Below are 23,128 nucleotides of genomic sequence, written 5' to 3'. Positions count from 1 at the left end.
CTTAACAATTGTTTGTATTGAGCCGTATTGTATTGTACCCATTCTGCAATCTGTTAAATAACGTTTACATCCATTCATTCTGCTAGCATTAATGTTACTTCACTGCTAGCCACAATGCTATACTGTTATACTGGCATATCCCAATCACGTTAGCACGTAAGCTAACAAAATCGGCGGTATTTTTGTGAGACTAAACTCTGCTCTTGGTGGTCAATTGTGTTGATGTTAGTTTTGTTTCATCAACAAATGAGGCAGAACACACAGTGAATGTATCAGTTTTTGTTTATTGCACTTTATTTCTTGCTGAAAAATAAATGCTATGTGGCTAAATGGCTCATGCAAGGTATAAAGATGGTGGCTTTTGAGATTTTGAGCAGGATGTGGAGTGTCTTGTTCAACCTTTCCGATTGGTTGAAAATGGCCTTCATGTATGAAATACATCGCCACCTACTGCTTTGGCATTGTACTACATGTATATAGTAGACGAGACAAAACGACGTCTAACTTAATTCTTACTTGCCTGCCAATACGCAGCGTTCTGAAAAGCGAAATGAAACTAATGAACCTTTCGTTTCATTTTCGTATCATTGTCTTATGCGTTTCGCCACGACGTCGTGCGCCTCGAGTCACACTTTCGTTTTTGTCACCCGAGCACACTGATGTAGTACACTGCCAAAGCAGTAGGTGGCAGTAGGTGGCAAAGATGAAGGCAATTTCAACCAATCAGAACTTGAATGTGCCAATACACTTCCTGGAAGCTCCAGCGAAGAAAATGTCAATAAGGCAGGCGCCTATGCCGCGCCACCATCTTGCCTATTTACTCAATGCAGCAATTCTTTTTCAGCAAAGCCTAATAAAAGTGCAATAAACAAAACGGATACATTCACTGTGTGTTCTGCCTGTCATTTGTTGATGAAACAAAACTAACATCAACACAAGTGACCACCAAGAGCGGATAGTTTAGTCTAAAAAACGATCGGTAGCATTGTTAGCTGCATGCTAACGTCAATGGAATTTGCCATTATAACAGTATAGCATTGTGGCTAGAAGCTAACGTTAGCTCACGCTACTTAGCCAGCACCAAACTGATGATATCGGGAGCTATCAGTAGAGCCATATGGAATCCGCGATCACGGAATCGCGGACGGAATCGCGGAATTGAGCAATAAAAATGGAATCGACTATAAAAAAAAAAATTAATTAAATTTTTTTTTTTTTTTTACTTTTTTTTTTTTTATGTTGTGGGACTTGTACAGCACTTTGTTCAACTTTGTCAGTGCTGTAAAGTTTAAACCTTTTTAAATCTTAGACAAACAAAACACTTTGCTTTCATGAAATATTGTAAGCAGTCATTTGAGGCTTCATAAAAGCAGCACAATGAACACAAATCTGTCAGTGCCGAGTCCGACCTCATCTTAAATAACAAACGGCATTGCTTGTTGTAGTTAACAAAGAGAGGCAGAGTTGATTTTGCAAAAATATATATACCTTGAATGAAATAAATGAATGAAGCTTCGAAGTATTTAAGACAGCCCTATTAAATGGACTGTTATATCTTATTAAATTGTGGACATTTATTCATTCCCACTTATTAGACACTATTTCTGATGGTAAAATGAGCGTACAAAGCAAAATACAGAATTCTGAAATATTAAAACGGAAAAAACGGAATTTGGAAAAAAATCAAATGGAATTTGGAAAAAAATAAAACGGATTTCATATGGCTCTACTATCAGTGGTTAGATAACATTAGAGACAACGCTGTGTGTATTAAACAAAGGTGAATAGATGACTGGGCCATTTTGTTTAATGCTTGTTAAGTTGAAAGAGGAGCTTTGAGCTAACAGGGTTTGATAGCTAACACTAGCTCATGTTAGCCAGTGGCAGTGCCAATCGGTAATGCTAGCAGAATGAATGGATGTAAACTTTCTTTAACATATTGCATATGGGTACAATACAATACGGCTCAATACAAACAATTGTTAAGGGAATGCAGACTGTTGTAGCTTGGACTGGGGTCCTTATAACAATAACTTGACAACACATAGTAGCTGCAGCTATTTGGTTTGGGACAGCTCTCTGTCACCGGAAGGGCATGCAGATGGTGCGCATGGGCGTTTTCGCAACAACGGCTCATGCAGACTACACGCTGTTGTCTGCGCGTTTTTTAGTGTTTCTCCAAAACGCAAACACAATTTTGCGTTTCAGCCGTATCCACAAAAAAACGCCAAAAAACGCATTTCTGTGTAATAGGGACATGAAACGTATTCAAAAACGTATAAAAAAACGCCACAAATACACTAGTCTAACCATGGCCTAAATGAAATGGCCCTAGTGTAACCGCAGCCTTATACGCTCAAAACGCAAACGCAAACCTAGAACAAACCCAGAGGGGGGGGGGGGGGGGGGGGGGGGGGCTGGCTCTCTTGCGTGTTCTCGCCCTCTCTCTCTCTCTCTACATTCAATGATTTAAAGTAGCCAAACGTTACAGTATAAATACTAACTGGATAGTTGATGAAAAACATTTAATTTCATTATCTGAAATATTCTAAAATCATTAAGTCTGCTATAAGCCATTATCCCTTTGTGTGTGATTATTATTTTCTCACAGTAGTGTGTATGTATACATATATATATATATATGTGTGTGTGTTTGGCTGAAGTGGATAGAAAACACAGTACTGTGTAAAAGTCTTAGTTAGGCACCCAAGAGTTTTTATATAAATTGTCTTAGATGTAGATACTTTTTTTTATTAGTGTGTCAGTAGACTACTCTTAGTACATTTTCATTTAATTATTTTTTAAAGCATCTTCATGGTTTAATAATGCAAACATATGTTGCAGGGACTTAATATAAACATCATATTGGCGTGACTGTATGCATCAAAGGGTTAAATCAAGCATTTTTAAGTGCTTTAGGGGAAATGTCAAAATATCGCGATATATATAGTGTATCGTGATATGGCCAAAAAATATCATGATATCATTTAGAGGCCATATCGCCCAGCCCTAACTGACACCACTATGTAAACCTCACATAAACACAGACACACACACACACAAACCTCAACTGACACCACTATGCAAACCTCACATTAACACACACCTCAACTGATACCACTATGTAAACCTCACACACACACACACACACCTCAACTGACACCACTATGTAAACCTCACATAAACACACACACTAACACACACACACTAAAGGTGCGGTTACACCTTTCGTTTCATTTTCGTATCATTGTCATATGCGTTTCGCCGCGACGTTGTGCGCCTCGAGTCACACTTTCGTTTTTTTTTTCGTTTTTGTCACCCGAGCACACTGATGTAGTACACTGCCAAAGCAGTAGGTGGCAGTAAGTGGCAAACATGAAGGCAATTTCAACCAATCAGAACTTGAATGTGCCAATACACTTCCTGGAAGCTCCAGCAAAGAAAATGTCAATAAGGCAGGCGCCTATGCCGCGCCACCATCTTGCCTATTTACTCAATGCAGCAATTCTTTTTCAGCAAAGCCTAATAAAAGTGCAATAAACAAAACGGATACATTCACTGTGTGTTCTGCCTGTCATTTGTTGATGAAACAAAACTAACATCAACACAAGTGACCACCAAGAGCGGATAGTTTAGTCTAAAAAACGATCTGTAGCATTGTTAGCTGCATGCTAACGTCAATGGAATTTGCCATTATAACAGTATAGCATTGTGGCTAGAAGAACGTTAGCTCACGCTACTTAGCCAGCACCAAACTGATGATATCGGGAGCTATCAGTGGTTAGATAACATTAGAGACAACGCTGTGTATTAAACAAAGATGAATAGATGACTGGGCCATTTTGTTTAATGCTTGTTAAGTTGAAAGAGGAGCTTTGAGCTAACAGGGTTTGATAGCTAACACTAGCTCATGTTATCCAGTGGCAGTGCCAATCGGTAATGCTAGCAGAATGAATGGATGTAAACTTTCTTTAACATATTGCATATGGGTACAATACAATACGGCTCAATACAAACAATTGTTAAGGGAATGCAGACTGTTGTAGCTTGGACTGGGGTCCTTATAACAATAACTTGACAACACATAGTAGCTGCAGCTATTTGGTTTGGGACAGCTCTCTGTCACCGGAAGGGCACGCAGATGGTATCGACTGCGCATGGGCGTTTTCGCAACAACGGCTCATGCAGACTACACGCTGTTGTCTGCGCGTTTTTTAGCGTTTCTCCAAAACGCAAACACAATTTTGCGTTTCAGCCGTATCCACAAAAAAACGCCAAAAAACGCATTTCTGTGTAATAGGGACATGAAACGTATTCAAAAACGTATAAAAAAACACCACAAATACACTAGTCTAACCATGGCTTAACACACACCTCAACTGACACCACTATTTAAAGCTCACATCAACACACACTCTGCCTTAAGGCCTCTGCATGCTACAGCAAATTCAAAGCAACTTCGACACAACATCGACAAAGCAACGGTGTTGCAGACACTCTACCTTTATGCTTCTGCAAAATCAACGCGCAGCCTATGTAACATTGTACCCCGTATGTAGCTAGGTTCCCTAGATAGATGACGCTTCCCTTCTCAACCAACCCATTGATAAAAGCAGAAAAATAAGCATAATTTTTACTTCCGGGCGGGGGGTTTCAAAATAAAAGAGCGAGTCTAAAAGCACCGTAAATACGTTTATTTTTTACAATATCTAACGTTACACGAACCTAAACTAATCTAAAGTTAGTTTAGGTTCGTGTTAACTTTGGATAATGTACAAAATAAACGTATTTCCGGTGATTTTAGACGTCGCTCTTTTATTTTGAAAACCCCCGACCGGAAGTGTTATAGTGTCTGTTGCTAGCAGCTTCACTTTCTGTGCTTTTCGAGCTAACGTTACCGTAACATCATTAGTTTCCAATGGAGAGGACCTCGGCTCACATGCAGCTCAAACTACCTATTGGAATAAATTACTTGATTGATGTTTAACCTGTCCCTGTGTGTGTCCAGTCATTTCGACTAGCAAACGTTGTATTTAACGTTACCTCAGGACGGATACCATTGTATTTACTTGGTTAGCTATGTAGCTAGCATTTTGAATAGACCCAATGCTAGCTGGCTGGCTACATCTTTATTTACTAAATTATGGAGGCTTTTTAATCGTCAAGGTAAGAGAGGATTTGTCATGATCAACTGAAGGCGTATGCTATGGAACAATATGTGCTTGGGTTTTCAGAAAAAGGCGAGCTATGTGACGCTGATTATTTAGCGTCAACGCTGGCTTCAACAATGGAGGATATTATTCTCTGCGGGACTAATATTATTCTATGACAGCCCCGCCCCCATTCGCTAACCAACCAATCACTGCTACGCAATATCAACGCAACGGTTGTTCAGATTAGATTCTGGGGACATGTACGCAACGTCCAAGCAACACAGTCTACAAGACCCTCTAAAACAACCGCGCTGAAATCGCGCCGATGTTGTGTTGCAGTTGCTTTGAAGTTGCTGTAGCATGTAGAGGCCTTTAGGCCCTGTCCACACGAGCGTTTGGATTTAATATGACCGAAGTTTGAAAAAATAAAACTCCGTCCACACGGTGAACACAGGTGAACAACCGTGTATAAGGCCTAACAAAATTAATAGTTGGTTTCCGGTTGCCGACCGACCCTGCCGATTTAGGTGCGACCCAATATATTTTATGAGTTTTTTTTTAAATTATATATAAAAAAAAAAAAAAAACGTTTTTTTTTTTTTTTTTTTTTAAGAATACAGTTTCATAGACATTTTATTTAGTATTATGGATATTAAACATGCTGGCAGAGTACATGCATCCATGTTGTTGTGAACATTTTAATTAAATAAAGAAATTCCCTATCCATAGTCGCCGTGGGAAAGAATAAAATAAAAAAATAAAATAAAATAAATTCCCTACCTACCCATGGCCAAACTGACAACCAACAGGAAACCAACAATATATTTTACTTTGCCTAACTGCGTACTCACGGCAGAGCTGGGAACCCAGCAACCGATACATTTAGTACAATGCCAAAACAGTAGGCGGCGATGTTGTTCAGACATGAAGGCCATTTCAACCAATCAGAAAAGGCTGAACGCTCACTAAACTTCCTGTTTAGAAACACAGCTGGACCCTATTGATCATTTTGCCAACGGGACATATATTTTCAGCAAAGAAAGAAACTGCAATAAACAAACGGATACATTCACTGTGTGTTCTGCCTCTCATTTTGTTGATGAAACAAAACCATCAGCAACACAATTTACCACCAAGAGCGGATAGTTTAGTCTCACAAAAGACCGCCGGTGTTGTTAGCTACATGCTAATGTGATAGTATATAGCTTAAATGCTAACGTAATGTGGTAACGTTACCGATATGAAATGGATGCAAACGTTATTTAACACATTGCAGAATGGATACAATACAATACGGCTCAATACAAACTATTGTTAAGGGGATGCAGTCTGGACTGGGTTCCTTATAACAATAACTTGACAACACATGAGTTTAGTTTAGCTGCAGCTACATGTTTTCTCTGAGCGTCAACAGACATCAGTCGATCACAACACTCTTCAACACAGACGATACGTTTTGAACAAAAGTTTGTTACAATCATTTTCATATAACGCTACTTGGGACAGCTCTGCTGTAAACACTGGTGTAGCTGGCTCTGCTCTAATCTCTCTACCCCGCGGTCTGCCGTGAACATGGGAAATAATTGCGACAGCTCTGCTGTAAACACTGGGAATAACCTCGGTTGCTATGCCCACACGCAACTGCAAAACCGCACAACTTCACCCTGGCCACCGGTTTCAAAGACCGCGGTTGCAGTGTAGCAAATCCCCGGTTGTGTGTGGCCGAACAGTGCAACTGCGCACATACAATCATGGTTAAATTAAAACCAGTGTTCGTGTGGACGGGGCCTTAGACTCCTATCATATAACCATGTTGTATCCTGCTGCCTTACAGACTCCTATCATATAACCATGTTGTATCCTGCTGCCTTACAGACTCCTATCATATAACCATGTTGTATCCTGCCTTACAGACTCCTATCATATAACCATGTTGTATCCTGCCTTACAGACTCCTATCATATAACCATGTTGTATCCTGCCACCTTACAGACTCCTATCATATAACCATGTTGTATCCTGCCTTACAGACTCCTATCATATAACCATGTTGTATCCTGCATTACAGACTCCTATCATATAACCATGTTGTATCCTGCCTTACAGACTCCTATCATATAACCATGTTGTATCCTGCCTTACAGACTCCTATCATATAACCACAGGGCTGTATGTTAACTTTTTTTGCACATAGCACTGGTGCTACAGAGGTTGATAGTTTTGTAGCACAGGCCAAAATCTTGTAGCACAAGTATAAAACGTGTTATATTTGTAACAGTCACAAATGTGCCTATTGTATTTGTGTTATTTAGTTGCAGTGCCATGTTTGGCTGTCATTTAGTATATCGCCATGTGTTATTATTACTATGATACTCTCATATGCTATTTTCAATTAATATAAACAACATAAGGAATATTAGCATAATTTTGAGTGGACTGAAGGAATGAGTCAGCGTTAATAGTTTTAAATGCAAATAATTTATTGAAACATAGAAGTGGGGTCGGTTGGGACACACACACACACAATGGGGGACCCTGATGTAAACAAGACAAACGTCTTTCTCTGGTCTGCATCCCCTTAACAATTGTGTGTATTGAGCCGTACTGTACTGTACCCATTCTGCAATCTGTTAAATAAAGTTTTCATTCATTCATTCACACACACTGTTTCAACTCACCACCCCCGCATCATATTGTAGTCTAGTCTGTCTTCAAACTTCCACTCCTCTCGAAACTTGTTTATATTTGAATATCAACATTATCTGTCCATCCTCAGTTTACTATAATATACTCCTGTCCTGAGTCCTGACTAGTGACTTCATCGTCTTTCCAAACGCACGCATGCACACACAAACAGGGAAGGGGAGAGAGTGCCCCCCCATTTCCCTTTCCCCAGTCCACACTGTGTCTGCTGGCTCTGCGCCTCTGCCTCTGATCAGGATTAGCTTTAGCTTGCTAACGTTGTAGTGATTGTAATGGTACATAAACGTTAATTTCGGGCGATGTGCGCATAAAGGAATGGCGACGGTGCAAAGCATGTAGATGCATTTGACCCGTTGCGAGAAAAAAAAAACACCAGACTTATTTCGGGACGTGTAGGTGCACTGCTGTGTTAACGCAGCAGTGCGCACCAACCGACCAACGCGCTGCTCTGCTTGCAGAAGCACGGATAGGGCGGATATGACTCGTCGAGTTGTCACAAGAGTTTTTTCAAAATAAGAGTATCATATGCACCTGAACGTTGCTAGCTTTCGGAGCCTAGCTGGAGCTGCGCGTGGGCAGAAATGAGACCCGCTACAGGATTTTCAAAATAAGAGTATCTATATGAACCGAATCCCTATCGCACCAGTGCTATTGAAGTAAATCCATCCATCGCACAGACCGCTGTTGCTTTAGCAGGTGCGATATATATGTCGCACTGTACAGCCCTGAACCATGTTGTATCCTGCCACCTTACAGACTCCTATCATATAACCATGTTGTATCCTGCCTTACAGACTCCTATCATATAACCATGTTGTATCTAGGGCTGTCTTAAATACGTTTTTTTCCCTCCAAAATCTTGCACCTCCATTCCAATGAAACGAAAGTAAGCGGCGCCTCGACTCCACCTCTCTACAACAAGCATGTGGAGATTATCTGTGTTGAAAACAACAAGGACATGTGCAGCAGACATGTCGACGAAGAAGTCATCAGACGTGTGGTTACACTTTAAAATATGCAAAGACAATGCCTCTACAACAACTTTGTCAAATCACCTAAAAAACGTAAGTATCGTTGTACACGACGGCGACGCCACACAAAACATTAATAAGGCTATGCCTATGCTGCTATGACTAATGTGTTACCAAGTTGGCTAATTTAATTGTAATCATCTGCTTTTGTAGGTGCATTGTCTGATATAATTATAAATGATAAATTAAATATAATATAATTGTTTGCTGCTCCGGGGTTGTCACCAGCTTGGCTGGCCATTCACACTAATACAATTGGCTGTATTAGAGGGTGGGAGAAGCTGGCGGGGTGGGTCCGGGTCGTTGTAAACAGCGACTCCTACAGTTCGGTCGGGGCGCCTGCTAAGCGCGGATAGGACCTGAGTGGGATAGTGTGATCCTTCCACACGCTACGCCCTCTCAGGGAGGATCCGCGCTGCCAGGTGAAAAGAAGCGGTTGATTGGCTGGACGTGTGTCGGAGGAAGCACGTGATAGCCTCCACTCTCCCAGATGATCTGACTGTGGGGGGTAAGTGCGCAGCGACCAGGAAGGGGATTGGGAAATTGGCATACGACTAACATTGGGATGGGAGAAAAATCGGAGGAAAATGGAGGGGGAAAAAGATCAATAAAAAATATATATATAATTGTTTGCTTGATAGACGAAGGTTGCAACATAATTATGTAATGTCATGTCGTTGGCTGTGAGAGCAGCCCCACTGCACCCAGGCAGCGCAGCCAAGCGAAATATTGTTGGCTGCGTCACAGTCACGAAAGGGGCTACTTAATTAATTAATCCAATCCACTTTATTTATAGAGCACATTTAAAAACAACAAAGTTTACCAAAGTGCTGTACAAGTCCCACAACATACGATACAAAAATTATAATTATTATTATTATAATAAAAAAATAAAAAAATAAGTTCTTCGAAGCTTCGAATTAAAATCGAAGCTCGGCCCCGAAGCTTCGATTGCCAAAAAAGCTTTGAAGCTCAGCCCTAGTTGTATCCTGCCTTACAGACTCCTATCATATAACCATGTTGTATCCTGCCTTACAGACTCCTATCATATAACCATGTTGTATCCTGCTGCCTTACAGACTCCTATCATATAACCATGTTTATCCTGCTGCCTTACAGACTCCTATCATATAACCATGTTGTATCCTGCCACCTTACAGACTCCTATGAGGAAAAAGTGGAGAACATCCGCAGCTCCTTCTCCCAACCACTGAATCGAGAACCTCATCCTTCACTCTGTCATCTTTCTCTCCCATTACAGAAGCCGAGACCCTGACACTGGTAACGTCGAACCGTCCGACTACATGCCAGCTGGACCAGCTACCCTTCCCACTCCTCCAGACCATAGCACCGGACATCCTCCCATTCCTAACTGCAACCATCAACTCCTCACTCAACTCGGGGGTGGTCCCCACCTCCCTAAAACAAGCCAGAGTCACGCCCCTCATAAAAAAACCAACCCTGAACCCCACCGTCATAGCCAACTATCGTCCTGTCTCTCTTCTCTCCTTCCTTTCTAAAACACTTGAAACGTGCTGTATCCAACCAACTTACTGCTTATCTCTTACAGAATGACCTCCTAGACCCCAATCAGTCTGGCTTCCGGACTGGCCACTCCACAGAAACGGCCCTCATTGCGGTCACAGAGGCACTTCACTTAGCAAAAGCGAAAGGCCTCTCCTCTGTCCTGATTCTCCTAGATCTATCTGCAGCCTTCGACACAGTCAACCATCAGATCCTCCTCGCAGCCCTTGCAGGAATGGGAGTGGCTGGATCTGCGCTGACATGGCTGACATCATACCTCAACGACCGCTCCTACCAAGTGTCATGGAGAGGGACTCTGTCGGCCACCCGCCCCCTCCGGACGGGTGTCCCCCAGGGCTCGGTCCTAGGACCCCTTCTCTTCTCCCTCTACACTAAATCACTGGGTAACATTATCACGTCTCATGGCTTCTCATATCATTGTTATGCCGATGATACTCAACTCTTCCTCTCCTTCCCTCCCTCAGATATCCACGTCTCTGAGCGGATCTCGGCCTGTCTGTCCGACATCTCCGCCTGGATGACGACCAACCACCTCAAACTGAACCTAAGCTAAACAGAATTGCTACACCTGCCGGCCAAATCCTCCCCCCTGACCGACCTCTCCATCACAGTCGAGAATGCAGCTGTGACCGGGTCCCCGACCGCCAAGAACCTTGGTGTCGTCCTCGACGACCAGTTGAACTTCTCTGCTCACATCGCAGCGACAACCAGAACCTGCAGATTCCTCCTGAGCAACGTATCCTGCTGCCTTACAGACTCCTATCATATAACCATGTTGTATCCTGCCTTACAGACTCCCATCATATAACCATGTTGTATCGTGTTGCCTTACAGACTCCTATCATATAACCATGTTGTATCCTGCTGCCTTACAGACTCCTATCATATAACCATGTTGTATCCTGCCTTACAGACTCCTATCATATAACCATGTTGTATCCTGCCTTACAGACTCCTATCATATAACCATGTTGTATCCTGCCTTACAGACTCCTATCATATAACCAGGTTGTATCCTGCGTTAGACTCCTATCATATAACCATGTTGTATCCTGCGTTAGACTCCTATGCAGAGTGAAAAGTCTGGAATTTAGGCCAAAGCCAAAGGAGGGAAACAATACAGTGGTTGAAAAAAGACAAATCTGTCATGTAACAGAGAGAGAGAGAGAGAGGGAGAGAGAGAGGGGGAGAGGGAGGGGAAGAGAGAGAGAGGGGGGGAGAGAGAGAGGGATAGGGGGAGAATAGAGAACGAGAGAGGGGGGGAATGAGAGGGGGGGGGGGGAGAGAGAACGAGAGAGAGGGGGGGAGAGAGAGGTTAACCCTTGTTGTTCCAGCGTAGGAAGACAATTCCTTCCTGGGGACGACAGTGGTCGGGAGGTAGAGCAGTCGTCTGGTAATCCGGAGGTTCCTGGTTCGATTCCCGCTCCTCCCGGGCAGCGTCCTTGAACAAGACACTTAACCCCTAATTGCTCCCGATGAGCAGGTTGGCGCCTTGCATGGTTGCCTCTACCGTCAGTAGGGCTGACCTGACCTTCGAATAATCTTTTGGAATTCGAAGCTTCGGGGGCCGAGATTCGATTTTAATTCGAAGCTTCGAGATAAAATAAAATAAAAGTAGTAACTAAAAAAAAAAATTATGTTGTGGGACTTTTACACCACAAAGTTGACTTTGTCAGTGCTGTAAAGTTTAAACCTTTTTAAATCTTAGACAAACAAAACACTTTGCTTTCATGAAATATTGTAAGCAGTCATTTGAGGCTTTATAAAAGCAGCACAATGAACACAAATCTGTCAGTGCCGAGTCCGACCTCATCTTAAATAACAAAGAGCATTGCTTGTTGTAGTTAAAGAACATTTTGGGAAATTAGCTTATTTAACATCTTCCCTGGAGTTAGACAAGAAGATGCATACCTTTTTTGTCTCTGTGCGTGCATTTAGCTTAGGGAACAGTCGCTCTGTTAGCGTAGCTTAGCTTCATCACTGGAAGTGGGGGAGGGTTTGAGCCTGACGTTCCCTACAGTGCCCTACAGTCACGAAATACACTCCAAATACAACTCCAAAACGTTCATGTAAACATGTTGTGACCTGTGTATTCACCACGTGGAGAAATAAAAAATAATTGAATTAGACAATTACGTTTTATAAGCAAATATACTCTGAACTATTTTTTTGACCAACCACTACTCTATGAGCGCAGCCAGTGATTTCAACGTGACGCTGTGTGTGTTTACATTCTCATTCATTCAAAAGATCCAAACCGATTGAAGTTTATGGATACCATGACTTGAAATCGTCTTACCTTGATGATTAAAAGCCTCCCCAATTTAGAAAACAGTAATCCAATGGCTGGTATTGTTATATACCGGACGCTCTGAGCTAACCGGAGCTAACACAGACCAGGATCGCAAAGCATATATAATGACTTCCTTTCTGGGGTTGTCAAAATAAAAGAGCGACGTCTATAGCAGCGGAATACGTTTATTTTGTACATTATCTAACGTTAACACGAACCTAAACTAACTTTAGGTTAGTTGTAACGTTAGTTTAGGTTCGTGTTAACGTTAGATAATGTACAAAATAAACGTATTCTGCTGCTATAGACGTCGCTCTTTTATTTTGAAACCCCCCAGAAAGGAAGTCATTGCTCTCGTTATCTGCTTGAGTGTCCGGTTAGCTCCGTTAGCGTGCAGTAGTTAGTAGTATATCAATACCAGCCATTGGATTACTGTTTTCTAAATTGGGGAGGCTTTTAATCATCAAGGTAAGAAGATTTCAAGTCATGGTATCCATAAACTTCAATCGGTTTGGATCTTTTGAATGAATGAGAATGTAAACACACACAGCGTCACGTTGAAATCACTGGCTGCGCTCATAGAGTAGTGGTTGGTCAAAAAAATAGTTCAGAGTATATTTGCTTATAAAACGTAATTGTCTAATTCAATTATTTTTTATTTCTCCACGTGGTGAATACACAGGTCACAACATGTTTACATGAACGTTTTGGAGTTGTATTTGGAGTGTATTTCGTGACTGTAGGGCACTGTAGGGAACGTCAGGCTCAAACCCTCCCCCACTTCCAGTGATGAAGCTAAGCTACGCTAACAGAGCGACTGTTCCCTAAGCTAAATGCACGCACAGAGACAAAAAAGGTATGCATCTTCTTGTCTAACTCCAGGGAAGATGTTAAATAAGCTAATTTCCCAAAATGTTTGAGTTTTCCTTTAACAAAGAGAGGCAGAGTTGATTTTGCAAAAAAAATAAAGAAATAAAAAGAAAATTCCCTTTTTTTTTATAATCAAATTTTATTTTCATATTCGAATCTCATGCCCACCGAACAAAGCTTCGAAGTATTTAAGACAGCCCTAGTCGTCAGTGTGTGAATGTGTGAGTGAATGGGTGAAATTGTAAAGCGCTTTGGATAACAGCTGCTATATAAATGCACTGTTGTGAAGGGCCAGATTAAAGTTGAGAATCTACGTTTATTGTTTTATATACCTTGTATATTATTTATATATACAAGTTATATCCCTTTAAGCCTGCGTTTGAATCCTAGTAATATTCACTTTTCTCATTGGATAATGCCCCTGACGGCAGCGCCAGGCAGTCTCATCCTCAGACAGGTTCAAGGGCGAGTCTGGGCATGTTGGAACATGCCTGGAGCCTGCGCATTGATTCGAGACGAGAACTGAGGTTTGGCACTAGAAAGCCACTTAAGTATATATATCGTGACAGGTGCGAACAGCAGCAGTTCGGAGTTCGGCGTTAGGTAAAACAGTGAAGTGCAAGCAGTTCGTCTAAACAGAGTGTTGTGAACCACGTGCGAAGTGAATAGTAAAAGTGTCAGAGTTAATGCAGTAACGTCAAGTTCGACTTAGCTTAATGTGAAGTAAAGAGTCGTCATTTAGTGTGAATCGTGCCAACAGCAGTTCGTTCGTGTGTAGCATTACCAAGTAGTTCATTCGTTTAGTAACTAGTGAAACCTTAGCACGTGTGCGTGGACTAAATACATTAGTGCCAGTACACGAGGAGGGCCTAGTCGTGGAACTACTGGACATGTGCATATTGGAACCTACGGCGGCGATTGCAGAACCAGTATTGGTTGGATTATAGTGATTGTGGAACGTACTACCCTTGGAGAAGAGCCTCGTTAATACCCACTGTCGTTTGGATTTAACCACCTGGAGGATCTTCCTTCGGGCTAGCTTCGAGGACCGAAGCTGGCTGGCTATCATCATTGCTATCGGGCAATAGGATTACAGCTATTGCTTTGTTGCTGAACCTTTGGATTACAAGGACTGGATCTATACAAGAGCCCCTTCTTCTTCAATTGAACAGACTGAGTATCCGAACATTCTTCTTTCCTCCAGAGCTTACATCTCTGGGAGGACATCCCCTGTCTCCAGCGGTACCAGCGTTTCCCCCTATATTGCCATCCTACGCCAGGCGGCGTTTAGTCTAGTACCCCATCGTAGGAATTATTCATTCCAACTGACTTTTGCTACTGACTGACTTATTCATATTCTTCGCCATACAAGCGCGACCTTAATTCCCATCTCTGTACAATTTGCTGCATAACAATAAATATTCTAAATGATATTTCTTTGTCACCGTGCCGTATTATTCTGAGTGTCTGCCATAATTAACTGTACTTTCTGGCAAGTAATAATAATGATAATTAGCAGTGGTTTAATCTATCACAATCTTTAATACAGTCAGGGTTTTGTAACCCCTCAGTTACATGCACCATTTACTAAAAGAAAGAATCAAATGGAGGAGGGACCCAACAAGAACCGCTGAGCTGTTCAACCTGTCATGAACACAAGACCAAACAACCACACCAGTCCCACCTGGCCAGACATCACCAGTCCCACCTGGCCAGACATCATCAGTCTCACCTGGCCAGACACCATCAGTCTCACCTGGCCAGACACCATCAGTCTCACCTGGCCAGACACCATCAGTCTCACCTGGCCAGACACCATCAGTCTCACCTGGCCAGACACCATCAGTCTCACCTGGCCAGACATCATCAGTCTCACCTGGCCAGACACCATCAGTCTCACCTGGCCAGACATCATCAGTCTCACCTGGCCAGACATCATCAGTCTCACCTGGCCAGACACCATCAGTCTCACCTGGCCAGACACCATCAGTCTCACCTGGCCAGACACCATCAGTCTCACCTGGCCAGACACCATCAGTCTCACCTGGCCAGACATCATCAGTCTCACCTGGCCAGACACCATCAGTCTCACCTGGCCAGACATCATCAGTCTCACCTGGACAGACATCATCAGTCTCACCTGGACAGACATCATCAGTCTCACCTGGCCAGACATCATCAGTCTCACCTGGCCAGACATCATCAATCCCATTGGGCCACAAAACCCCTCTTCTTGTGCCAAGTAATATTGCCGTCACTACAGCACAAGTATAAACCACCAGAAATTACAACAGGACAGAAGTTTTGAATCTAGATACTGTTAGTCACAGCTTATTCCAATGTGTATTACTATTCTCCTGCACACAAACACACCATCCTCACTCACTAACACACACACCATCCTCACATACTAACACACACACACAGGGAACTAAATAAGTACCCGCCAACAGCGCGCAGATATAAGGTTTGGCGACTAACAATGAGAGGTCTGCCCGCCACCTGGCGTGTAGTTCATATCGATACTCTTTATTTTGAAAAAAATCCTGTGCTGGTCTCATTTCCGCCCCAAGCGCAGCTCCAGTCATAGTATCTATGGCAGCTAGTCAGCTAGCAACGTTCGGTTCATATGATACGATTATTTTGAAAAAAAAACTGTGGCAACTCGACGAGTCATATCCGCCCAGTCCGTGCTATTGTCTGCGGCGCAGGTCGGTCAAGCAGAGGAGCAGCGCTACACAGCAGTGCGGCTATTTTGCGATCCGAAATAAGTCTGTGGTGTTTTTTTTCTCTCACAACGGGTCAAATGCATCTAACACGCTTTGCATCGTCGCCATTCCTTTATGCCCACATCGCCCGAAATGAACGTTACATTAGCGTAAGCTAACAAGCTAATCCTGATCAGAGGCAGAGCCATAGAGAACAGCAGACAATGTGGACTGGGGAAAGGGTGTGTGTGTGTGTGTGCGTGCGTTTGGAAAGACAACGAAGTCAGTCAGGAGTATATTATAGTAAACTGAGGATTACTGAGGATGGCCAGATAATGTTGATAATCAAATATAAAAAGTTTCGAGAGGAGTGGAAGTTTGAAGACAGACTAGACTACAATATGATGCAGGGGTGGTGAGTTGAAACAGTGTGAATGAATGAAAACTTTATTTAACAGATTGCAGAATGGGTACAATACAGTACGGCTCAATACACACAATTGTTAAGGGGATGCAGATCAGAGAAAGACTTTCGTCTTGTTTACATCAGGGTCCCCCATTGTGTGTGTGTGTGTCCCAACCGACCTCACTTCTATGTTTCAATAAATTATTTGCATTTAAAACTATTAACGCTGACTCATTCCTTCAGTCCACTAAAAATTATGCTAATATTCCTTATGTTGTTTATGATATTAATTGAAAATAGCATATGAGAGTATTATAGTAATAATAACGCATGGCGATATACTAAAAAGCTATTTATAATTTTTGGCTGGTAAAAAATCTGCCTGGCTGGTAGTTTTTTAAATCTACCAGCCAAATGGCTGGTAAGTCAAAAAGTTAAGTTTGTTCCCTGCGTAACACACCATCCTCACCTACTAACACACACACCATCCTCACCTACTAACACACACACCATCCTCACCTACTAACACACACACTATCCTCACTGACACACACCTTCCTCACTCACTAACACACCATCCAATAACAGCCAACTCTATTTTGTGCCACGCGTATCACTAACTAAATCAGGAACAACAGAAAGGAGTCTTGAGACTCTCATTCTGTGTCTCTGAACTCCTCCGGTAGAAGTCAGCTGTGTGGGTGTGTGCGTCTGGTGTGCTAATGTGAGTCACGAGAAGCGTCCTCCTGAGTAGACCCTACAGTTAGTACACGTCCTCCTCGACCGCGAGAGTCCCATGGTGTCTCGGCTTTTTGGATAAAATTGTTGTTGATACGATTGTCGATATTTATAACATAATCGTTTATATTGTTCTGGTCTGTGTTTATATAATGTCAACTCTACAACTGAACTGCCGTATTGCTCCTGGGAGAGAGAGAGAGCATTCTCTCATAGTGATAACTGACCACATGGCACATAAACGCCTTATGAACACACAGAGAATTTCTTTCTTTTTCTCATGACAGTAACTACGGAAGCCCTAAGAGGCCACATTCATACATTTTATTTACTCCGTTTTCCCTTAATAACAACTTATTATTTCGTTATCTCGACATAACAAAGATCGTTTTCTCGTGATAACGGATTAATTTATTTCGTTATCTTGAGATAACAAAGTCTGTTTTCTCGTGAAAACGACTTATTATTTCGTTATCTTGACATAACAAAGATCGTTTTCTCGTGATAACGGATTAATTTATTTCAGGGGGGTACATGACATACAGGTACAGTACGGTTACATTTGTGACATACAAGATATGCAAATATACAGTACTGTTAAACAGAGATGTGACGCAGTGATCAATATCCTCCTGCTCCTCTGACATTGCTACACTGAATGATGTTTCCTGCAGTGATTTAATATACTAGACTAGTATCGTTTCGTTTTCTCGAGAAATTATCCTGTTATCTCGGGAAAACAACATTTGTTATTTCGAGATAATGACATAAATAACTTGAGATCTCGAGAAAACTAATAAATTAAAGTAAACTCATTATCACAGGAAAACGGAGTAAATAAAATGTATTAATGTATGGCCTATTAGGGCTTCCGTACGTAACACATGCATACATATATATTTCTTTTTTTATTCAAAAAGGTTTTACATGAGATTTATTTTTATCTTTTTATATCCTCCACATACAGTGCCTTTAGTTTCGTAGCATGTGTCCTCACCTCAGACATGAATATACATGTCATGATTTAATTTCCCCTAAGTTGTTGACAGCGTATTGGCTGACACCAAAAAGAACACTGATCTCTCCACCCACAAGCACACATGGACACACACACACACACGTGACACACCACACATCCACTTATCTCTCACACACAAATACACTACAAAAAGGTAACTTTAAAAACAGATCTGTATATTTGTATATTATTGTATATTACTCATAGTCATTGCCTTTATTCTTAAGCTTAGCATTGTATTTGATTACTTTACTACTCTACTACCCTACTCTATTTTATTATCTATTCTATTTTATTATTTGTATTTTTGCACAATCGAGGCAGGGCATGGCCACCTACACTCCACTGCATGTATTGGGTCTGTATGTGACAAATAAAACTCTTGAATCTTGAAAATAACCCTGCATAAGACTGCATCATGACAGGCAGAAAGCACCCCCCCCCCCCCACACCGTTTTGACTGCAACATAGAACTTTTTTTTTTTTAATAGTTACATTTGTCCTGCTTTGTTTCTCTCTCTCTCTCCTCTGTATGGTGGAATAATTTGGCCATGTGTCTGTGTACCGCTAGCATTAGTAGGAGTGTAGGACTTAACAAGGCATGTTAAAAAGGTGAAAGGTAGAGACTTTAAATGTGGTTCAGGTTCTATGAGAGAGAGATCTATGCACTTCAAATTACACCTTACACACACACATTTGCAAACCAAAGTGAGTCGTGAATATTGGCCCTAAAAGTGGGTGTGTGATGTTGGGAGTTGTATACCCCTGCTGCCCTGAGTAAAAGGGACACACAACAACGAGCTAAATGACCTACTATAATTGCAACGTCGATACCGGGTATATATGATCACCAATAGATAGGTCTTGAGTCTTGACTTGTGCAGAACAAACCAGGCTCAGACAGATCAGGAGAAGAGTATATAGCCTCCAGGGATTACAAGGCTGGCTAGTCTCTCTCTCCGGGCTGAGAGGGGGCGGGTTGTTCTTGTTTACACGACGTCCCGCAATCCGGGAACTATATGTGATTCACGTTAAATAAATGCAATTGAATAAAAACATCTCCATTGACACCAGTTAAAGAAAAGATAAGGTGGGCTGATCCTGGTGGAGTGACAGTCTCCGCCCCTCGGCGACCTCGCATTCCACAGATTCCCACCCTCTAAGCTCACCTGGCTCCTCTCTCCCTCGCTGTGCCGCTTCATCATCACACTACTAAAGGTACGCTCCTTGACCCCGCTGACCTGAGAAATAACCCTTCTCTGCTCTGTGCGCATTAGTGACCGTTGCCACCAGTGGATCGGCCACAAGTTCACCGCGCCAAGCGGCTATAAAGGCACACCGGGGGGACGGAGCATTTGAAGGTCCATCAGAGCTGCGCGTCGCACCGGGGGGACGGAGCATGTGGACACCGTGAGAAGGTCCATCAGAGCTGCGCGACGCGATGCATTGATGATCGGTCACAAGAAAAAGATTAGTGTGTTTTACTAGAAATAGAATCTCCCCCGCTGTGTAGCAGATTACCACCAAGAAAAAGCGCACACATAACATAACAAAGAAGTACAACTACTTTTCTATCTTTTTTTTTTATCTGTCTCTCTCTGTTCTTTTCACTATGAATCCGGGACTTTCTGCGCGGCTCTCGTACTATAGTCTCCCATTAATACCTCATCGCCTTCATACCTCATGCGCTTCCAGATGCTTTCATTCCCCAGTGTTCCTAGTTATAATTTAGAGTCAGATAAACTGGCTTCGTTATTACCTGGGGACTGCTGCTGCGCTGACGGCGGAAACACCAAACTTCATCGGTGTTGTTGGTCTTTTTAGTCCCAAGCGTGAGGAAGAGAGAAACTAGCCTCCATAGTCGAGAAGAAGAAGAAGAGACCCCTCTCTCTTTCTCTCCCTCTCTCTCTCTCTCCAGACTCCACTCTCAGAAGGAATACGAGCGTGCGTGACGTCATCGTCGCACTGTGGGTTTTGCTGGCGGACGCTCGCCATTGGATGCGTTCGGAGAAAAGGGCGTTTCAGACTCCGTTGTTGGCCAACCCCCGGGGGAGAAAGCAGTTTCCCTGGTTACAATTTTTTGTCAACCAAATAATACAGTGTGTGGAGAGACACAAGGTAGGAGAGGGCCACTGGTCAGATATTCAATATGTTTACTTTGGCGAACACTTGTTGTAGGTTTTACTATCGGGTGTCTTTTTAAGGTTTATAACCATCAAAACCTGCGCGGACTACTATTCACTATGAATTGAAAATGGGGGATCCTGATGTAAACAAGACAAACGTCTTTCTCTGGTCTGCATCCCCTTAACAATTGTGTGTATATTGAGCTGTACTGTATTGTACCCATTCTGCAATCTGTTAAATAAAGTTTTCATTCAGACTACAACGCATGACGTATATCGTGCCAGTTAGGGTACCTTGTGTGTATACTGCACCTTGTGTATACTGTTTACTTTTACGCATAATATACATACAAATTTAAATTCTTTATTGCCTATATTTATTGTAACATATAATATAACCGATAGGGCACACAGACCCTCATCTGCACCTTTGTTTACACTGTTTATTTTTCTTATATTTTTATATTCAGTTAATTATATTGTTTACACTGTTTATTTTTCGGAAACGGATGATCCGTTTCGAAACAAGAGGTGGACGCTGGCAAATACTGCGGCATGGTCATGCTGGACCTACAAAAGGCCTTCGACACTGTCAATCACTCCATTCTAATGGACAAGCTAAAAGCAATTGGTTTTGATAGCCCAGTGAGCTGGATGCAATCCTACCTGGAGGGGAGAGAACAGATGGTAGAGGTAAACGGTACTCTATCCCCCCCCCTCACAGTGAGCTGTGGTGTTCCACAAGGAAGCATACTAGGACCGCTACTCTTCCTAATTTATGCAAATGACATGTCGTCAGCCTGTGACTGCAACTTGTTCCTGTTTGCGGACGACTCAGCCCTGCTGGTCTCTGACAAGAACAAATTGCAGGTTGAAAAAACCCTCAGCACGGAACTAGGCAAAATCTGCATATGGCTCGCTGATAACAAACTATCATTACACATGGGCAAAACAGAGTCCATTCTCTTCGGTTCAAATAACAAACTCAGCAAGACCGACGGATTCTCAGTTACAGTGGGTGACAATATTGTCACAAGGAAAGACGAAATTACCTACCTGGGTTCCATCCTAGAGGCAAATCTTTCCTGTGACAAAATGGCATCCAATGTAATAAAAAAAGTCAACCAACGAACTAGATTCTTGTACCGGATCTCCTCTCTGGTAAACAAGAATACCCTGAAGACTCTGGCAGGAGCACTCATTCAAGGGTACTATGACTATGCGTGCACCTCATGGTACCAAAGCACCTCAAAGGCGCTTAAAACAAAATTACAAACATCACAAAACAAACTGGTCAGACTACTACTTGACCTGAACCCCAGAACCCACCTCACCCCTGCCCACTTTGCCAACCTAGGATGGCTTAGAGTAGACGACAGAGTACAGCAACTTGCAATGGGCCTGGTCTACAAGATACACTATACGACCGGGGTGCCCATGTACATGTCAAAATACTTCCCAAAGGTCAGTGAATACCACAACCACTACACCAGAGGAAGCTCAACAAATCATGTTAAACCCAGATTCGGCTCAAACAAGGGACTAAACACGTTTCGCAATTATGCCACAACAATGTGGAACGCCCTACCCAAAGCTGTAAAGGAATGTGAATCCCTGCCCACATTCAAAACCGCCCTTAAAGAGCACCTACGGGAGGCTGCAATTCGAAACTGGCCACCGTAAATGCCCAAAACCCCCACCACCTCCTAATAGACAGTCTCCTCCCCACCGCATGTATATATTCCCTCCCCGCCGTATGTATATTTCCCTCCCACCCACCCACCCCCTCCTAATGTACAGTCCCCTCCCCATCATATGTATATACTCTGTCAGGATCTAGGGGTAACAGTACTGTATATTTGAATACCGCCTATGTCACAAATGTATCAGTACTAAATACCTATATGTCCCTATGCCATAAATGTCATGTATGTTGTGTATGTCATAAATGTCTATATGAATTGAAAATGGGGGACCCTGATGGAAACAAGACAAACGTCTTTCTCAGGTCTGCATCCCCTTAACAATTGTATGTATTGAGCCGTACTGTATTGTACCCATTCTGCAATCTGTTAAATAAAGTTTTCATTCATTCATTCATTCATTCATTCATTCATTCATTCATTCATTCATTCATTCATTCATTCATTCATTCATTCATTCATTCATTCATTCATTCATCCGCTGTGGCGACCCCTGACGGGAAAAGCCGAAAGAAGAAGAAGAAGACACTGTTTATTTTTCTCATATATTTACATTCAGATCTAATTATATTGGCTATATTTATGTCTTCTACCTCGTGTATACTGTACCCTGTGTATACTGCACCTTGTGTGTACTGCACCTTGTGTATACTGTACCCTGTGTATACTGCACCTTGTGTATACTGCACCTTGTGTATACTGTACCCTGTGTATACTGTACCCTGTGTATACTGTACCTTACATACTGTACCTTGTGTATACTGCACCATTTGTATACCGCACCTTGAGTATACTGCACCTTGAGTATACTGTACCTTGTATATACTGTACCTT

At 42.4% G+C, this 23,128-nt stretch overlaps 1 protein-coding gene across 6 annotated transcripts in view; it reads right to left on the bottom strand.

Moving 5' to 3' along the window:
• The window catches only part of LOC311225604 (plakophilin-4-like), a 411,012-nt gene extending 390,650 nt beyond the window's left edge, over window positions 1-20,362 (bottom strand). For 5 of the 6 annotated variants that reach the window (XM_084310973.1, XM_084310976.1, XM_084310978.1 and 2 more), the window contains exon 1: window positions 20,225-20,362. The gene's annotated coding sequence lies outside the window, so the exon portion shown is untranslated. The remainder of the gene's footprint in view (window positions 1-20,224) is intronic. The other variant, XM_084310975.1, reaches the window with a different exon arrangement.
• Window positions 20,363-23,128: the final 2,766 nt, after the last annotated feature.

This window comes from Notolepis coatsorum (genome assembly GCF_963971535.1).
Source record: "Notolepis coatsorum genome assembly, chromosome: 3".
Lineage (NCBI taxonomy): Eukaryota > Metazoa > Chordata > Actinopteri > Aulopiformes > Paralepididae > Notolepis > Notolepis coatsorum.
Note: the sequence above shows the minus strand (reverse complement) of the source record. Positions and strands in the feature narration are given on the sequence as shown.